Source organism: Myotis lucifugus, unplaced genomic scaffold (assembly GCF_000147115.1).
Source record: "Myotis lucifugus unplaced genomic scaffold, Myoluc2.0 scaffold_70, whole genome shotgun sequence".
Classification (NCBI taxonomy): domain Eukaryota; kingdom Metazoa; phylum Chordata; class Mammalia; order Chiroptera; family Vespertilionidae; genus Myotis; species Myotis lucifugus.
In genome coordinates this window covers 2,283,088-2,301,987 of record NW_005871118.1, presented here as the reverse complement: position 1 = coordinate 2,301,987, position 18,900 = coordinate 2,283,088, and the positions used below count along the sequence as shown (strand labels likewise).

The following is an 18,900-nucleotide window of genomic DNA, read 5'->3' as shown; positions in this document are numbered from 1 at the left end:
CCTCGGGAGGAGAGTCTCACGGGGTGATCTGATTGTGCCCGGAGAGCCCGTCCTCCTCGGGGTTAGTGCGGGCCATATTGTTTCCTCCCTACTATTAGCTAGCAACTCCCAAACATTTCTTAACGTGTGAAGCCAGAACAATGATGCCGAGCCACGCTGCTCAGTCTAGAGTTGGTCTTGGTTCGCTCCTTTTTTTTGTCCCGCCCTTGAACTTCTGAGAGGTTGTCCGGGGATGAGGCGCCCGGTTCCCTTTGGTTACACAGCTCGGCTTTAAGGCTTAATCCGTTTAATGGTGAAAAGAGCACTGACTCTGGGATCTGTAGGGCAAAGGGAGTTTGAATACATTTCAGTTTTGGCAAGGATGTCACTAAGGCAAAATACACTCAAAAACTCACTTTTGAAAAAGCATTAAGTCAACTCTGCTTAGTAAAGACTGACCGGTGGTTCTGAACCCTGGCTGCACATTCGCACCCTCTGGGGAGATTTTAAAAGAGGCTGATTGAGCCCGAGCCGGCTCGCTCAGTGGTTGGAGTGTCGGCCTGAGGACTGAAGGGCCCTGGGTTGATTCAGATCAAGGGTATGTACCTGGGTTGCAGGCTTGAGCCCCCGCCGGGTCAGGGCACATGCAGGAAATAACCAATGTCTCTCCCATAGATCTCTCTCTCTCTCTCTCTCTCTCTCTCTCTCTCTCTTTCTCTCCTCCCCCTCCCCCCCACCCTCCCAACCTCATTTCCTTCCACTTTCTCTAAAAATCAATGGAAAAAATATTCTCAGGTGAGGATTAACCAAAAAAAAAGGAGGGGTGGAGAGAAATGCCAAAATTCAGAGTTATAAAGGGTCCAGAATTGGGAAGAACTAAGCATATGTGTTAATTGTCTAAAAATACTAGAAATGAATTCAGGCAAGTGAATCTCTTCCATTAGGAAGGTAAATGATTGAATTTTTTGTCACTCGAAGAAAAAAATGTAATGGAAAGTCTGTAATATAGTTTGTGTATTCTTTCTCAACAGACGTCCTACTAGTAGGCCCTTAGTCCACCCAGGCCTAAAAGGAAATCAGTGACGATAACTAAAGTTGTGTTTCTGTTTCAAGACCTGCAGGCTTCAGATAATGAGTAAAGAGACAAACAGCGATATTCCTGATGTTTGTTGTTGTTAATTCTCACCCAAGGATTCTTTTCCATTGATTTTTGGAAAGAATAGAAGGGAAGGGGAGAGACAGAGAGAGGCACATTGATTAGTTGCCTCCTGCATGCACCCAGACCAGGGCCAGGAATGGAGCCTGCAACCGAGGTAGGTGCCCTTGACCGGAATCAAATCCAGGACCCTTCAGTCCAAAGGTGGATGTTCTAATCACTGAGCCAAACCAGCTAGAGCATCCTGATGCTTAAGTCCGCTCTCATTCCATTAGCCTCTCTGGGGAGTGTGTTTTCCATTATCTAAATTTTCTGGTTCTTTAATTCTAAACTCACAATTGGTATAATTTTATTAGTTCCTTCAACAATTAGTTATTCATCAGACCCCCAGAATTTAATGATGCAACACTGTAATTTTGGCTAAGGGCAAATCTTCACCTTAATAAAGAGAATGGTACACACTAAGCCCATCAAGGTGACCGGTAAGTGCATAAAGCAGAAAAGCGGTAAGCCATCCTGGTTACTGTCATCAGGGAGAATTTATAAACCTGAGAAATGACTAATCAAGTTTCTGTTCACAGCAGATATCAGAGTACCTGACTTTTTTGTGAAGGGTTCATATAGTTACATGACTAATTTTCATTTAGTCTGGTGGCAGTTATTTTTATCACTTTCTGGTCTAGTTACTCTCCTCATTAGATATACTCATTCTGGAAATGACATCTGTGTAATTCACTCTTGGCATATACTGCTTAGAAAATCTCATGCCTGCACTTGCCTAGGCATTGTGCTGCTGGTCTGCTGAGACCTGGTTCTAAGACAGGGGTGGGCAACCTTTTTGTGAGTGCGTGCCAAAACCAGCAAAATCTCTGACTCAAAATTCTTCTGCATGCCAACCCTAATTTTTTGAGAACATGTTATGCCTACTTGATATCTCTTAAGGTGTACGTATGTGAAGAACCTTGAAGACATAATAAAATTCATTTATTTTTTAATGTATACATGTACACTGATAGTCCGACAGAAAACTTTATGACTCCGTTTGATATTATCAGTGGGACTTTTGTTGTTGCATCACTGATGACAGAGATTTTACATCAGGTTTATATTTTGTGACCTTCAGAGATATGCACGAGCTACTACTTTCATCCGTCAGGCTTCTCCTATTACGAGACTTAACAAAATTCATCACTGAGAACAAAGATTCACAAACGTATGTGGATGAAACCAAAACACTGGTCAGATCTAGGAAGGCAGTGAGAGTTAAGGCAGAGGCATAGAAATTGCTCTTCCCCTCTCTCGTCAATCCATGTCTACGGTCTTTAAGATAACTTGTTATGTAAAATTATTTACCTAAGATGCACCTACACTGAATTTATCTGAAAAATAAAAAAGTTGACATTAAGAAATTGTAAATGGAAGATTATAAGAGAGGGTTTCGCGTGCCAGCAAAAGTTACTGGCGTGCCATGTTTGGCACATGTGCCAGGGGTTGCCCACCCCTGTTCTAAGACTTTCAACAACCAGCTTTTACCCCTTGAAGTTTCACTGGGCCCCTTGAGGATCTAAAATTCTTTTGGAATCTGGTCATCCAGACATCTTGAACCTAAACTCATCTTTGGTTCCTAATTCTTCATTCTATTTTAGTTACTCAGTCCTGTTGTTCCTTCCTCCAAGGAGATAGTTCTTGAATCTGCCTGTTCGGTCTGTTCTGCCATATCTGCTGTTACTTCATGCCTGGACCACTACAACAGTTTTCTTTTTCTTTTTTTTAATATATTTTTATTGATTTCAGAAAGAAAGGGAGAGGGAGAGCGAGAGCAAGAGAGAGAGAGAGAAACATCAATGATGAGAGGAAATCATGGATCTGCTGCCTCCTGCACGCCCCCCACTGGGGATCGAACCTGAAACCTGGGCATGTGCCCTTGACTGGAATCAAACCCGGAACCCTTTTGTCCGCAGGCTGATTCTCTGTCCATTGAGCCAAACCAGCTAGGGCATATGACAGTTTTCTAAATGATCTTGCCGCCATTCTCTCCCATCCCTCCTTCATCCTGGGAAATTGGTAACTATCAAAATACCAGTTTCTTTAACCCACTTCCTCAAATTAAAAGCTCTGGAGATGATAGAGCTCAACACCTTTTGGAAGTTGAGGCTTTCTACAATCTCAACTTACCTTGTCATTCCTTTCCTTATTGCATTATCACCTCACCTTATCTCCCTTCCTCCCCCTCACGTCTCTGCCTGAACCAAGACCAGCCAGACCTATCTCCTCACAGACGTGTCATTTGCTTCCAGATTTCACACTTTCCCTCATTCTGTTTCTCAAGCCTGCAACATTCTTCTCCTATTAATCAAATCCTACCAAATTTTTAAAGATCCAGATGAAGTTCTACCTTTTGCCAGAAGCCTTCCCCACCCAATCTAGCTTTCATTAATGTTCTCTTTGGATGCTCTTAAAGTATTTATGACCTCTAGTATACATTTGGACACATGATTCTATACTATTATGCATTGTTATTTGATCACTTCGTGGGTGTGTGTCTTGGCTTTTTAAAACAGTACCATTTTGGGGTTTATTTTGTATTCTCTACAGAACCTGGTAGACACTACTATGTGGAAGATACTTAATCAAAACTTTTGTGCTGAATTGTATGTTTTTCTCCTCGTGCCTTGCTTGGCAGCCTGGTCTTGCCTTTTCCTTTCTGTCCAGGGGCCCATTTCACCCTCATCCTACCACCACAGCCCTCTCTCCCTAATAGAGAGCTGCAAGTCCCCAGCATCCTGTTCTCTTTGCAGCCCTTGTAACAGAGCAGCCACGTTTCCACGTCTGCTCAAATCCCTGTCCTTACGGTGGGCTGGGTAAATAGCACACGTCTGTTCTATACAGGCATGGGCTGCAGAACAGGAGGCCTGCTGGAATTGCTATAACTAGAGAGTTGTGGAGGCATGGGAGTTCGCAAAAAGCAACACAGTGAAGTAGTTTTGTGTCTGAATGTGGACATAGGCTCTGGGACAGTTTTTGGAGGTGTGTCCAGAAACTGGGCATGTGTGACTAAGAGTTAAGGCAGTGCCAGTTTAATAAGCTAAATTATAAAACCAACAAAACCCCAGGTTTGCTTTGGGAGCTAGCTTAAAGTTAATATCTATTCTCTTCTTTTTCACACAAGGACACTAAAGTCCAAAGAGGAGACTGCAAATAGTAGATACACAATATTTGCTGATTGCAAATGATCCAGCCAAGCCAGTCCTTGGACGGATTCACTCTATAATATTTAATGTCAGAAGCTGACCAACTACTGACATTGACCAAGAAATTGAGAAGCTTTGCAATAGAGAACTATACAAAGTAAAAGGTAAAGGCCCCATTCCTATCTATTTGTATCCCCCAATCTTTCACCAAAATTATCTAAGTACCTTCCCCAGAGGTAATAGCATGATGTCTATCCTTCCAGATACATACATATCTCTATATAGCATATACAAATTGTTAATTTTATATGAAAGGGAGCATACTATATATATATATATATATATATATATATATATATATATATATATCCAACATGGTGTGGAATCATGGTGTGGAATGGTACTCCTGTATAATCCAATAAAGATGAATTGTCACTAAAATAAAAATTTTAAGTATATTGCAAATGCAGGCCTGAAATGCTTATTATTAGAGCCAACAGCCATAAGGTTACTGTGTCAGATTGCCATAACAACTTCTAGATGTTTACTCTCAATCTCTGTACTTATCTCACTGAGGACTCATAACCAACAGTTCAGAGTTGGGTGCCAATCTGTGGGCCACTCTTTGAGTGGTATTACCCTTTGAATTTTTTAAAAAAATATTTTTTTATTGATTTCAGAGAGGAAAAGAGAGGGAGAGATAGAAACATCAATGATGAGTCAGAATCATTGATCAGCTGCTTCCTGCATGCCTCACACTGAGGATTGAGCCTGAAACCCAGGCATTGATTTTTAAAATTTTCCCAATTCAATCTGATAATAATAGAAATAGGATTAAGGTACAGAAATGGTTCCTAGGATGGGTTAATTTTGTAAACACACAAACAAGGCAGCAAAAAGGAGGTGATATGTGATCTGGGTTTTAAAGACTGCATGGGCATTTGTCAGAAGAATAAATATGGAAGAGCATCTTAGGCAGAGGGGAGCCAGGAGCCAGAGCGGGGAGGTATGAGGTTGCTAGGGGTGTTGAGAAATACAGGGGACATCTGTTGTTTTATCCAGGCATTCAACCGCCCTTCTGTTTTTCCTTGGGACCCATAACTTCTCTGTCCTGAGTGTAGGTGGTTTGGGTGGGGCTGACCTTTTCCCCAGCTCATGAACTAATCAGCATCGCCCAGCCCTCCACTTCCTCTCCGTGATTAGTTCAGAATGGCAATCAAGTCCAGGACTTTTGCTGGAACCTTGGCCAGGGCAGGGGAGAGAAGTACTTATTCCTGCTGGGATTGCTGAGAGGAGGATGTGAGCTCCGAGGTACAGACTGCATGGAGAAGAGGGCCAGTTTGAGAATGAAGCCAACAGAGAAGAAAAGCAGAACAGAGACAGAAACCCAACCCAGTGACTTCATTTATGGCCCTGCATGTAGCCATACCCTATATTTTATCCCTGGGATTTTCAGTTTCATAAACAAATAACTTCCTTTTTTATTCATTTACTCTTAAACTTACCTTAACTAAAAGACTTACACAAGGAATATTATGGAGTGATAGAATATTGTGTGTGTGAGTATGTGCGTGCGCACTAGGCACTAATGAGGCTGCAGAAGCAGGCAGGGCTAGAATATGAAGGGCTGAGAAACAGGCCCTCATTTCTGGGGGGCTCCCGGGAGCTCTGGAGGGTGTAAAGTAGTGATTACCTCAACAAGAAGCTCTAATATTAAGAACATTAACTTCCTCAGGCTTTTCTAGTGGTTTCATTTTTGTTACGGTTTCTCTCCGATTGGGGCTAGGCAAATTAATTTTTTTTTAAATATATTTTATTGATTTTCTACAGAGAGGAAGGGAGAGAGATAGATAGTTAGAAACATCGACCAGCTGCCTCCTGCACATCTCCCAAGGGGGATGTGCCCGCAACCCAGGTACATGCCCTTGACCGGAATCGAACCTGGGACATTTCAGTCCGCAGGCCGACGCTCTATCCACTGAGCCAAACTGGTTTTGGCAGGGGGCTAGGCAAATTAAAGGTAGAAAGGACCGAGTAGGCTCCTGAAAATAACATTTTAGAAAATTATTCCATTTTCCTTTTAAGGATTGAAAGTTAATTTTGAGTCATGAAGTAACTGACCCTGTTTAGTACTCTTTCCTATTTACAATAAAAATTCAATGCAAGCAGATTTTCAGTGCAGAAACTTTTAGGAATAATAAGAACCAGCTTTTCTGAAGCTTCCTACACAATTAGTTTGCTCAGCAGGAACAGGAAGTGACTCTGGGAACCTGAGGATCACATTTAGCCATTGTGAACATTATAAAACAAAAACAGAGCAGCCTCACCCTAGCTGGTTGGGCTCAGTGGATAGAGCCTCGGCCTGCAGATGGAAGGATCCCGGTTTTGATTCCCATCAAGGGCACATGCCCAGGTTTTGGGCTTGATCCCCAGTGGGGGGCGTGCAGGAGGCAGCCTATCGATGATTCTCATCATTGATGTTTCTGTCTCTCCCTCTCTGAAATCAATAAACATATCTTTATTTTTTAAAAACATATATATATTTTTTTAAAAAAAAGGAATTCTCAATTAAAAAATAGAGGAGCCTCCCATCAAGTCCCCTGCAAAGAGCTATCATGTCTCTTTAACCTAGAACAATTCCCTAGGGTTTCTGTCTTTTATGATGCTTTTCATGATTTCTGGCCAACTCTTTTGCAGCATGTCCCTCAATTTGGATTTGTCTAATTGTGTCTTTATGGTTAGATTCAGGTTAAACATTTTCCCAGGAATGATGATGTATCCTTCTTCAAGCTTCACATCAAGGGGCACACAATGTCCTTTTTTTTTTTTTTGGTTAATTTTGGTCATTTGGTTACTGTGGGGCCCACTAGATTTATCCATTAAAAAGGTCCCTTTACACCTTCGTAATTAATACAGTCCGTGGAATGATTCTTTGACAATAGCATTCTTAATAACAGATCTTACCCACATTATTTCAAAGAAGAAGAACTGTCCATGATGAAAATCTGTAGAGATAGAATTATTCCCACAAACCTCTAGTGAGTACCCAGCAAACACTTACGCTTGGTGTTAAGACCAAATTGCTAGGAGCCCAAAGAAATGTCTTTCTATGATCTAATGGCCATTTTAGAACTTAGGAAGTGTAATGGTCAACTAATTAGAAACATCTGAGGATAAGGAAAAAAAGAAAGACTAAAGTGATGAAGACTGACCAGAGTATACCATATGTTAAACAGAGTCCATGAAATGCTAAAAGAAAGGGGAAAGTACCACGGAATTCAGGAGAGTCGCAAAAACCACATTAAATGTGAGGAAAGGAAAGTTCAAAGATATAAAATGACTAAGATTTTAGAACTATCTTTCTTTTTATTGACTTCAGAGAGAGGATGGGAGAGAGAGAGATTGAAACATCCATGATGAGAGAGAACCATTGATTGGCTGCCTCCTGCACACCCCCTATGGGGGATGGGGTCGAGCCTGAACCTGGTCATGTACCTTTGACCCCAATGGAATTGGGGACCCTTCAGTCCACAGGCCCATGCTCTATCCACTGAGCTAAACCAGCCAGGGCTAGAACTATGTTTCTGATGCCCCATCAGTGTTCCTTCCATGGCAGCGCCCGAGGCTCTCCTGCAGTACCGGTTCACAGGACAGGTGCAGCATTTGTTAGGACACAGGTGTAACATCTGTTATCTGTGAAAACAACCCATGATCTCTATCTCACTAGGTAACTGAAAGCACACACCTTCTCCAGCCCCACCAGCAGGTGCGTTAGAGGAAATGTTTGGATGGACTCAGTCATGTACTTTGGGACATTAAACTCTCCGAGACCCAGTCTTCTTTTGCCTCAAGGAACAGGTGTCCTCCCAGCGACCATGACACATACACACCACACAACCGGATATTGCTCACCTGCCACACCTTAGGACGATCACAGTACAATATGTTTCTATTCACAAATACGGAAACATTCCAGAGGCACGGAACTCCTACCTCCGGGGAGTAGCTGTTTGCGGCTGATACATCATTTCTTTACAGTGCACAGTGTGTTCATATGTATCGCCGGGGCCTCACAAACAACCAGTTACTCCTTCCGTGAGAAGCGGGGATCAGCGTGAGGAGTCGACTGAATTACTGTGTTTATTTGTTTTTCTTTAGACTTAAGAATACCTAGTGTGTCCCTAGTTTTCAGAGCAGAAAGTAAGAATCGTCTTACACACAGTCACTCACTAGTTTGCATTCATTCATCGAGTCCCAGCGGGACGACCGCAACCTCTAACTTAAAAGCTGGGTCTGCAGGCGAGCTGTTCTGGGCGCTGTTTTGGTGAATCGTGTGATTTCTTCTGCTCTGTGGACACTGAAGTCCCAACCTGCTTTCTCCCTTGGGCTCAGCAAATTCAGGGGAAAATAAGTGGCTGCGGGGACAACAAAAGCTGGAGACGCTCCATTCTACACACTCAGTCGTTTCAAAAGCTATTTTTAAACGCCAAGGCCACAGTGTCCTGTGCCTTTTGCTGGCCCTGCACCTTCCCACGAAGTCACATGCGCAGCCTGCTTGCTGTGACTTCATCCCACAGGTATTAGGACTTTTACAACATTCACAGAAGGACCTGGCGATGCATCAGTCACCACAGGCCGCCACGGGGAGACTCAGGGGCCGGCTGCCCGGGAGGGTCCAGCGGGGAAATGACCCCCGGGGGCTGGTCGGTCGGGAGTCCGTTTCCCCTTCCCACGATCTCGGCGGGAGCCCGGTGCCCACACCCAGGCGGCCGCCCCCCGAGCCTCACGGGGCAGCTGCGCTCGGCTCTGCCCTGGAGCTCGTGCCAGGTCCGGCCGGGCGGCCAAGGGCTCGAGCGCGAAGGGATTTCGCAACGGCCCAGAGGGAGGAGGGCGGCCGCCCGTCATTTCTAGGAAGCCTCCAGCCTCTCAGGCCGCGGGGGCTGCCGGGAAAGCCGCTCACGAGCCGGAAGAACTGCCCGTCCGGCCCCCTGCGCACGCGCGGCGCGGCCGAGTGGCTCCCTCCGCCGGCGGCCGGATCTAACTTGTCGGCTCGCTCGGTCCGCTGTGACGTAGCGGGTCCACTCCCTTGGCCCCGCGGCGCCGGCCTCTTGTGACGTCACAACGGGATCCGCCCACGGGGTCCGGCTCTGAGGCTCGTGGGATGGGCCGGATAGGGAGGTTTCTGGTGCCTTTCCTGTCTTTTGTAATTTCACAACACTTCTCGAGAAGGCTTTGAACTCTGCCCATTTCCTAATAAGGGTGAAGAGGAGGGCAGCCCTCACCCCGGCTCATTTCCTTCGGAGCTGGGAGTTCTGCTGAAAGTACAGGGCAGCCCGGCCGGTGTTGCGCAGTGGTTGGGGCACACGCCTGGGTTGTGGGCTCATTCCCCTGTAGGGGGCGTGCAGGAGGCAGCAGATCAATGATTCTCATCATTGATGTTTTTCTCTCTCTCCCTCTCTCTTTCTCCCTCTCTGAAGCCAATTAAAGAAGGAAAAAAAAGGTACATTGCAGCCCAGCCCTGTGGCTTGGTGGTTGAGCACTGACCTGTGAACCAGGAGGTCACCATTCCATTCCCGGGCAGGGCACAAGCCGGGGTTACAGGCTTGATCCCCAGCGGATTTCCATCCCTGGTGGGGGACGTGCTGAGGCAGTCCATGGGTGATTCTCCTTAAGGTTTCTCTTTCTCCACCTCTCCCTTGCTCTCTGAAAGCAATAAAATATGTTTTTTTAAAAAGTACACTGCAAAATATGTCATTACTCAGTGTTGCCTGGGAGCTTTTGTTTGTTTCTATGTGTTCTCTTAGTGTGTAAATTGGAAGGATGGCATCCATAAAATGGCAACTTTGTATACGGACACAGGGATAAGCAATATCTACTCTGACTTGAGGGAATTAATGTAACTTTAATTTAGTTTAAATGTAGTTTTCATTTGAATTATCTGGGAGTGGTATCTTGAAAGGCTATATGTTGAAAACACTTTAAGAGATTAGAAGAGTGATTTTTTAAAAAAGTTATTTAAAGCCCAAATGAAAATCAAGGTGTATTAGAAATAAAATAAGAATTAAACGTACAAAGGGCTAAGGTTTTGTTTACATTTTACAGATAATGAAATAGGCCCAGAGATTGCTGGGACTTGCCCAAGAGGGTGGAATTCAGGCCACTGCTTTCCCCATGCAGTGCTCCCACCAGCTGGCGAAGGCTGCCTTCCGAACAGGCTGGGCCTGGACAGGTATTGCCTCCTTCCTCGCCTTCCTCACTCCCCCACCCCCACCTCCACCCCCATTTCCATGATTTTGGTTCCTGTCCTGAGTTCCTCTTGTTTTCTGTTTCTTTAACGTTTTATTTTCTTGATAATTGACACCTCCCCTCTTGAAACTTCCTTTCCTTTAAATCACTCCCTCAAATGACCATAAAAGGAAATAGAACAGAAAGATTTTAAAAGTTTATTTTCATAATGGTTATTTTATTGTTTTAAGGGTGTTTTTTTTCGGGGGGGGGGGGAGTGGGTGGAGTTCATATAAAATTTCCTCTAGTAAAAGCTGTCTTCTGTTTCCATAAGTGCTCAGTGAAAATGTGTGTGTGTGTGTGTGTGTGTGTGTGTGTGAGTGAATAGTGAAGAAAAGATAGAGAGAGGTAGAAGAGAGTATGTGGCAAGCTGTTTAGAATCAGAAACCGAATAGATAATCTGTATAAACTCTAAATGATGCAAAACTCAATTAGAAACAACAGCAGAGCTGCAGATTCTATAAAATGTAAGAAACACATCATTTCCAATCAGTCCCTGCGTGTGCCTCTGGGAGGTATTTCCTTAGATGATTTTGGTCTTTCATGGAATAAACCTGGAGCTCTAGCTGCCCCAGAAGAATTACAGGGATTCTATCTGTGAAATAATAAAATACCAGTGTTTCCAAGCTATATGGCCACCCCGTATGCTTCTCAATGTGGTGGCACCTGTTCTCAGTCCCACCCGTGGCTGTTACTCTCGCTACGCTTTGGGAAGATAAAGCACAGAGAGTCACTAACCTAATATAAACCTCCAAGAAGGCAGAGTTTCTGCTGCTATTTCCAATTCCCCAGTCTCTGAGTGAACATGTCTAGTAATAAGGAATTAATGTTTAATTTTTAAAAAAATATTTTATTGCTTTCGGAGAGGAAGAGAGAGTTAGAAACATCAATGATGGGAGTCATTGATTGGCTGCCTCCTGCATGCTCCCTTCCAGGGACCTAGCCCACAACCCAGGCATGTGCCCTTGACCGGAATCGAACCTGGGACCCTTCAGTCCACAGGCTGACACTCTATCCACTGAGCCAAACCGGCTAGGGCTAATTTTAAATGAATAATAGAATTCACTAAAATGTGCAAATACCAACCGACTGAAGTATGCTCTCTCAGTACCACTTCAACTTTCTCTGTTTCTTATTCTACTTGGTCAACAGTAACTAGCAGAAATTGATTGGAAATATGTTTTGTATTTTGCTAAAGCATTTGAAGTTTGGTTTATGTTCTAGTTCCCAATATTGAAAGAAGTTACACTGTTCTGCATTCCATAATTTGAAAATAATTGGAACCTTGGCATTATGCTAAGTGAAGTAAGTCAGAAAAAGGCAAATACTCTACGATCTGGCATATGTGGAATCTAAAAAAGCCAAACTCATAGGAACAGACAGTAGAATAGTGATTACCAGGGGCTAGGGGGCGGGATGTTGGTCAAATGGTGCAAACTTAGTTATAAGAGGAGTAAGTTCTGGGGGTCTAATGTACATCGTGGTGATTATAGGCAACAATATAACCACCATAGCGATAGCTACCACCTCCAACCTGCCACATTATTACCATTTCTTCTTTGTGGTGAGAATATTTAAGATGTACTCTCAGCAATATTCAATATACAGTATTACTAACTATAATCACCACACTGTACATTAGGCCCCCAGAACATGTTACACATATAACTGGAAGTTTGTATCCTTTGACCAATACCTTCTCATTTCCTCCACTCCCCAGCCCCTGGTAACCTCCACTCTACTGTCTGTTTCTCTGAGTTTGGCGTTTTTAGATTCCACATGTGAGATCATAGACTATTGTCTTTCTCTGTATGACTTGTTTCGCTTAGCATAATGCCCGTAAGGTTCATCCAAGTTGTTAAAACCCACAGAATTTCCCCAGCCTTTTTTTTTTTTTTTTTTTGTGGCTATGGATGTATATATCTCATCTTCTTTGTTCATCAGTTGATGGACACTTAGGTTGTTTTCATGTCTTGGCTATGGTGAGTAATGCTGCAAAGAATGTGGGAGTGCCGATATCTCTACAAGATCCTGATTTCAATTTCTTTGCTTATATACCCTAGATTAGGATTGCTAGATCAAATGGTAATTCTATTTTTAATTTTTTGAGGAACCTCCACACTGTTTTCCATAATAACTGCGCCAGTTTGCATCCCCACCATCAATGGGTAAGTTTTTGTTTTTATCCAGACCCTCACAAACATTTACTTCCTTGCATTTTTATGATATACATCCCAACAGGTATGAGGTGATCTTTCTTATGGTTTTGATTTACATTTCCCTGTTGATTAGTGATGTGAAGCACCTTTTCATGTGTGTGTCGGCCATTTCTATGCCCTGTCTGGGAAAATATCTATTCAGTTCCCCTGCTCATTTTTTTAAGATTTCTTTTTCCCCCACTGAGTTTTAGGAATTCCTTTTCGATTTTGGAAGTTAGCCCTTATCAGATATGTGATTTGCAAATATTTTCTCCCACTCCATAAATTGCCTTTTAATTTTGTTGATTGTTTCTTTACTGTGCAGAAGCTTTTTAAGTTTGAGATAGTTCCATTTATTGATTTTTGCTTTTGTTGCCTGTGTTTTTGCTGTCATATCCAGAAAGTTGCTGCCAAGATCAATGTCAAGGAGCTTTTGTCCCATTTTTTTTTTTCCTTTTAGGAATCTTGCAGTTTCAGGTGTTATGTTTAAGTCCTTAATCCATTTCCAGGTCATTTTCTGTGAGTGGTGAAAGATTTAATTTTTTTGCATGTGGTTATCCAGTTTTCCCAATAAGAGAGATCTTAAATGTTCTTAACATAACAACAACAATAAAATGGTAATCATGTGAGGGATGTGTTAAGTACCTTTATTGTGGTAAACATTTCACAATATATGCATGTCATATCATCACATTAAACTTACATCATGTAATATATCAATTATATCTCAATAAAAAACTGGGAGGGGGGAAGAAAGAAATGTTCATTTTAATGACATTTGATAGTTGGATAGTAAAAACAGAAAAGATGACACACTTTATGATCTTTAGTCCAAACATTTAAATGTTAGGATAAATTACTCCCATGTTTGTGTAATGTTATAAGTCTACCCTGAAGTCTACAATTTACAGAAGTAGTTATTCTATATTATTCTTTTTTTTTCTCCAAAAAAATTCTACCTTCCGGGGTAGTGATTCTTTAACTTTTATATTTTACTAGAGGCCTGGTGCACGAATTTGTGCATGGGTGGGGTCCGGCTGGCCTGCCCCGATAGGGGCCCATCAGGCCAGGCCAGCAGGGGGGAGGGCCGTGGGCAGTTGGCCGGTCAGTCCCACCCCCGATCGGGGTGTTGGGGGCCAATCAGGGCCGAGCTGGCAGGGGGTGGGGTGGGGGCAATCGGGGCCCGGATCAGGTTGGTTGGCTGCCACAGTGCGCATCATAGCCACCAATCATTCTGGTCATTCTGATAGTTCTGGTTGTTCCGCCATTCTGGTCGCTGGGCTTTTATGTATATAGCTACCTTACTGCAATGTGGATACCCCAGAAGTTCTCTCTCCCTGGGGCTCCCAGGTGGTGCAGGGGGAGCATAGGGCTCTGCCCCATAATGCACAGCCCTTTCCCCAACATTGAAGAGAAAGCTGGGCCTTGAGTCTGTCCTGCATATTCCTATAGCTTCTCAGATTCTTGCAGACAATGACCCAGGAGGCAAACCATGCATGAACCATCTAGGAAAAAATAAGAAAGGAAGAAAAAAAGAAGTAAAAAAAATATTTTATACCTTACTGTAAAGTTGGGAACCTGGATCCTGGAATGGTAAAACACAAAGCTTGCTTAATCCAAATAGCATTTTGTCTAATTATAGGATTTTATTATTATTACCATATACAGTGTTTTGAGGACAGAAAGCATTGTGGGGGTTAGTTTTACTTTTGTGGTTCTAAAATACAAACAAAAATCATGATTTTGTTACTCTTTAAGAAGTCAGCAATCATGTTGACATTTTTACTGCTAGAACTGTTAAACATACTAATAAGAAATCATGTCATCACCAGAAAAGTTGTACTAATCAATTCTCTTCCAGGAAAGCTTGAAAATGCATTTTTCTAACAACACCTGCATTCATGAGGTAAAATTTAAAATGGAGGCTCAAAGGGCTATATTTGCTAATTGTAACCCTTGTGTCTTACAACAATAGAGGCTCTCACAATTAAGCAATTTGAACAAAGCATTAGCAAGGCTTTATATATTTTACTGCTCTGAAGCTATAATAAATCATTTTTAAAAAATGATTTTTAAAGAGAGAGGAAGGGAAAGGGTAAAGAGAGAGAGAAACATTGATGCTACATCAATTGGCTGCCTCTTGCATGCCCCCTACTGGGGAGCAAGCATGCAACCCTGAGCAGGAATTGAACCAGCGACCTTTCTGTGTATGGGACAAAGCCAACCAACTGAGTCATACCATCCAGTGCTAATGCTATAGTAGAAAACACACACATGCAAAGGTTACTTCAGATTATTTGGAAAAACTTTTATTCCAAATTATTGTAAACTTCCATTCTGCATGGAATATTTGATTGGAATATCAAATGATTGGAATGTTTTTGAATAATTAATCTATTCATTCACATTGATAGATCTTTTTATTTATTTAATTTTTTCGTTAATCCTCACCCGAGAATATTTTTCCATTGATTTTTAGGGAGAGTGGAAGAGAGGGAAAGAGAGAGAAACATCGATGTGAGAGAAGCACATTGATTTGTTGCCTCCTGCAGGAGCCCCGACCAGGGCCTAGCAGGGAAGGAGCCTGCAACCAAGGTATGTACCCTTGACTGGAATCGAACCTGGGACCCTGTGGTCCACAGACTGATGCTCTATCCACTGTGCCAAACCGGCTAGGGCACACTGGTAGATTGTTGACCCTCCTAGTTTATTGCAGTTACTACTGCTGCATAATAAATTGACCCAACGTTAGCATCTTGAAACAACTGTTTTATTATGTTCACAGATTCTGTGGATCAGGGATGGTTAATCTCTCCTCCTTGAGATCTCAGGTCTCGTCCCTTGGGCTGGGCTGGTCAAGATCAGGTTGGCTGACAGAAGCTCTTGCACTTGGCTTCTTTATGTGGCTTGGCTTCTGAACAGCTACTGATCTCAGGCTAGTTAGACTTTCCGTGGCAGCTCCGGGCTCCAAGCTAGAGTGTTCCAGTGCATAAGCCGATGCTGCCTTTCCTTTTATACCCAACCTTACTATTTGGTCCACCGCCATCTATTAGCTGAAGGAGTCTGCCCATAGTCCGAAACATGCCCACAGGAACCCCCTCTCCCTCATCTCCCCATGAGAGGAGTGTTGAGAGACTTGGGGCCATGTTCCAAACATCCCGCTTACTCTATATCCAATTCTCTCACACTCATAATCAACGTGAAAAGATTTCCCCTTTAGATATTTTCTCAAAGTGAATACAACATATTCATAAAAAGCTTTACATGGGGCCATGGCTACTGAAACCATGTGATGATTTTTCTTTCTCAAGGGAAGCAGATGGAATGACCAGCGTGTGCCTACTGTTTTGAAACATGGCTTGCCAGTATCTGTGTGTCCTTTCCCAGAAATGAGCCCTATTTCTGCAGTGAGGGAGAACATGAAGTCATCCCTCATTGAATAGATCAACTCGTTTATTTAGAGACCATGCTTGCTTGCTTACTTTTGCTGTTTGTTCTTTGAATATACCTACATGTCTTTGCAAATAGACTGAGCAGAAGCTTGTCTGTTAGTACCTCCATCAAAGTAGTGAAAACATGCCCCTGGACCTGGATTAGGGTGAAGCAATTGAGACACTAGCTGCAGCTGCAAAATTTAAGGGGGCGTCAAAACACTCAGTAATCAAGACAAGTGTTTTAATGCAATATTAAAAATAATAATTAATGCCAAGCAGTACATAATAAAATATCAGAATTTTTAAATAGTCAGTGATTTGTTTGCTGTAACAAAGTGCCATAAACCTGGTGTCTAAAAACAACAGAAATATCTTGTCTCCCAGTTTTGGAGGCCAGAGAAACCTTATGCCTCTCTGCTTGCTTCTGGTGACTGCTGCCATCTTTGATGTTCCTTGCCTCAAAGCTGCATCATTCCAATCACTGCCTCCATCTTCACATGGCCTTCTTCCTTGTGTTTCTCTGTGTCTCGCCTCTTATAAGGACACCAGTTGTTGAATTGAGGGCCACCCTAATCCAGTATGATTTCAACTTTTTTTTAAAATATATTTTTATTGATTTTTTTACAGAGAGGAAGGGAGAGGGATAGAGAGTTAGAAACATCGATGAGAAAGAAGCATCGATCAGCTGCCTCCTGCACATTCCCTACTGGGTATGTGCCCGCAACCAAGGTACATGCCCTTGACTGGAATCGAACCCAGGACCCTTGAGTCCGCAGGCTGACGCTCTATCCACTGAGCCAAACCAGTTAGGGCTCAACTTTTAATTGCATCTGCAAAACCCTATTTCCCTACAAAGTCACATTCTGAGGCTCTGGGTGGAATTTTTGAGAGATACCAATTTAACACTACAGACTGCATCAGTATTACGTCGTTTGCCTCAGGATCCACTATAGCTCAGCATGGCATCCCCCATTTCAGTAGCTACTAGCATGGGCTGGCCACTGCCAGGTGAGCTGCTATTGCATCAGCTCTGGGGCCCAAGACTGAGGAGGCTCCTCTGTGCATTCTTCCTGAGAAGTTTCACCCACTCACCTGCTTCAGCTTCCACATACCTACTTGACAACTCAACTCCAAAATCGCTCTTTCAAGCCTCACTGCTCCCCTGAGTTCTAGACTCCTTTTTGCAGTGGCTTCTGGACATTCCAACTAGTTAGTCTGAAGGCATCTCAAATTTTACTTGTATGTAACTGAGGTATTCATGTCTTCTTATCTTCTTTTGCTGTGTCCTTTATTGGTGGGCTCATCACTGCACCCCCAACAAGAACTTGAGAGGTGTCTCACTGCTAGTCTCTCCCTCTCCCCCATCGTTTCCTTTGGTCCCACCTCAGAGATGATTCTGGATCACCATCCCCTGCCAGAGCTCACAGGTCTTTATCAGCAGGTTTGTAGATATCCCTATAGACTATTATGTTCAACATGACATGCTTTGAAAATAAAGTTGTGATTTTGTTACAGGTTGAGATATCAAGCATACTTGGGCTCAGAAATCCCAATGATTATAGATAATTTTGTAATTGTCCGCCCAACTTGGACATTATGTTTTGATGTTTGGTATTGCTAAACTTGTTTGTCCTAAGCAAATTCCTTCTCTTCTCTCTCATCTCTAAATGCTCCCTTCCTTCACCTCCCTACTATCACAGAAACCCTGCTCTGCAGGAGGACACTGTTCCCTGCAGGTCTCCCTAGTGTGGCTGGTCAAAGGCCTTCTGCTGCCCCTGGGCCTGGAGGAGGATGGGTGGGGGTTAGGGGTTGCAGGGAGTGGATGTTTTCTCCTTTTGGCCACTTCCAGACCACTTCTCCCCTCCTCTGTTCTCCTCCTCCCATGCTTAGTCTTAGGTCATCAGACAATACCTTATTCTACATCTCTTATAATGCAGTCATTATGGACCCCTGGGTTCTTCCCCCTCATATTTTGAAGATTTTTATCTGAGGGCTCACTGCCATTCTCTGAAGCAACTCCTTATTTCAACATGCAAGTGGATGATCTTCCCAATAGACAGGTCTCATGGTTCCTTGACCTGTCCTCCAAAATTCATGACCTTTCCCTTCACAGCTGCTCAGCTCCCATGGACCTGCCCTAGACTTTGTCATACCACATCCTAGCCATAATCTCAGTCTCACTCTATGTCTCCAATCTTTGCAGGTAACTCCTTCTCATAGTCCTTTTGACCCCACGTCATTTCTCAATATTCCCTTTACCTAGCTTGAATGCCATGATCAGTCATTATAATTACTCCCTTGCATAACTCTCAGCTCCCAACTTAAACCCACTCAGCATACCATAGCTGCAGAAAAACATTCCAGCATGCCAACTGGGATTACTCTAAATGCATGACCTCAACCCACTGTGGGCCTTTTCTTCTGTCTGTCAACTACACATTTCCCTGGAACATTCACCCTCTCTAGATAACTCTTCTGGATAACATGTGCACTCTTCTAGATAACTTGTTTACATACCTTCTCTTATTTCTTCTAACCTATACCTTTCTCATCCTCGTTCTTTTGGTTTTCTTAAAAAAACAGAAGCAATCCAAATAGAATGTCCCTTGCTTTCACCACCATGGCCCCATTCCATCCACATCTGGGCCAAATACTGA

General features: G+C 43.2%; 1 long non-coding RNA gene and 1 other non-coding gene across 3 annotated transcripts; both read left to right on the top strand.

Annotated features, from left to right (window-relative positions):
* The first annotated feature begins 7,746 nt into the window (after positions 1–7,746).
* On the top strand, positions 7,747–15,337 carry LOC111826345. 2 transcript variants are annotated; one of them, XR_002829685.1, is made up of 4 exons: positions 7,747–8,903; positions 10,429–10,555; positions 12,722–12,779; positions 15,289–15,337. It is a non-coding gene; the product is annotated as an uncharacterized LOC111826345 (long non-coding RNA). The 2 variants fall into 2 exon arrangements; XR_002829684.1 differs by lacking the exon at positions 7,747–8,903 and adding an exon at positions 9,846–9,984.
* On the top strand, positions 14,116–14,316 carry LOC111826352. The gene has a single exon (XR_002829694.1). It is a non-coding gene; the product is annotated as a small nucleolar RNA SNORA73 family (small nucleolar RNA).
* Positions 15,338–18,900: the final 3,563 nt, after the last annotated feature.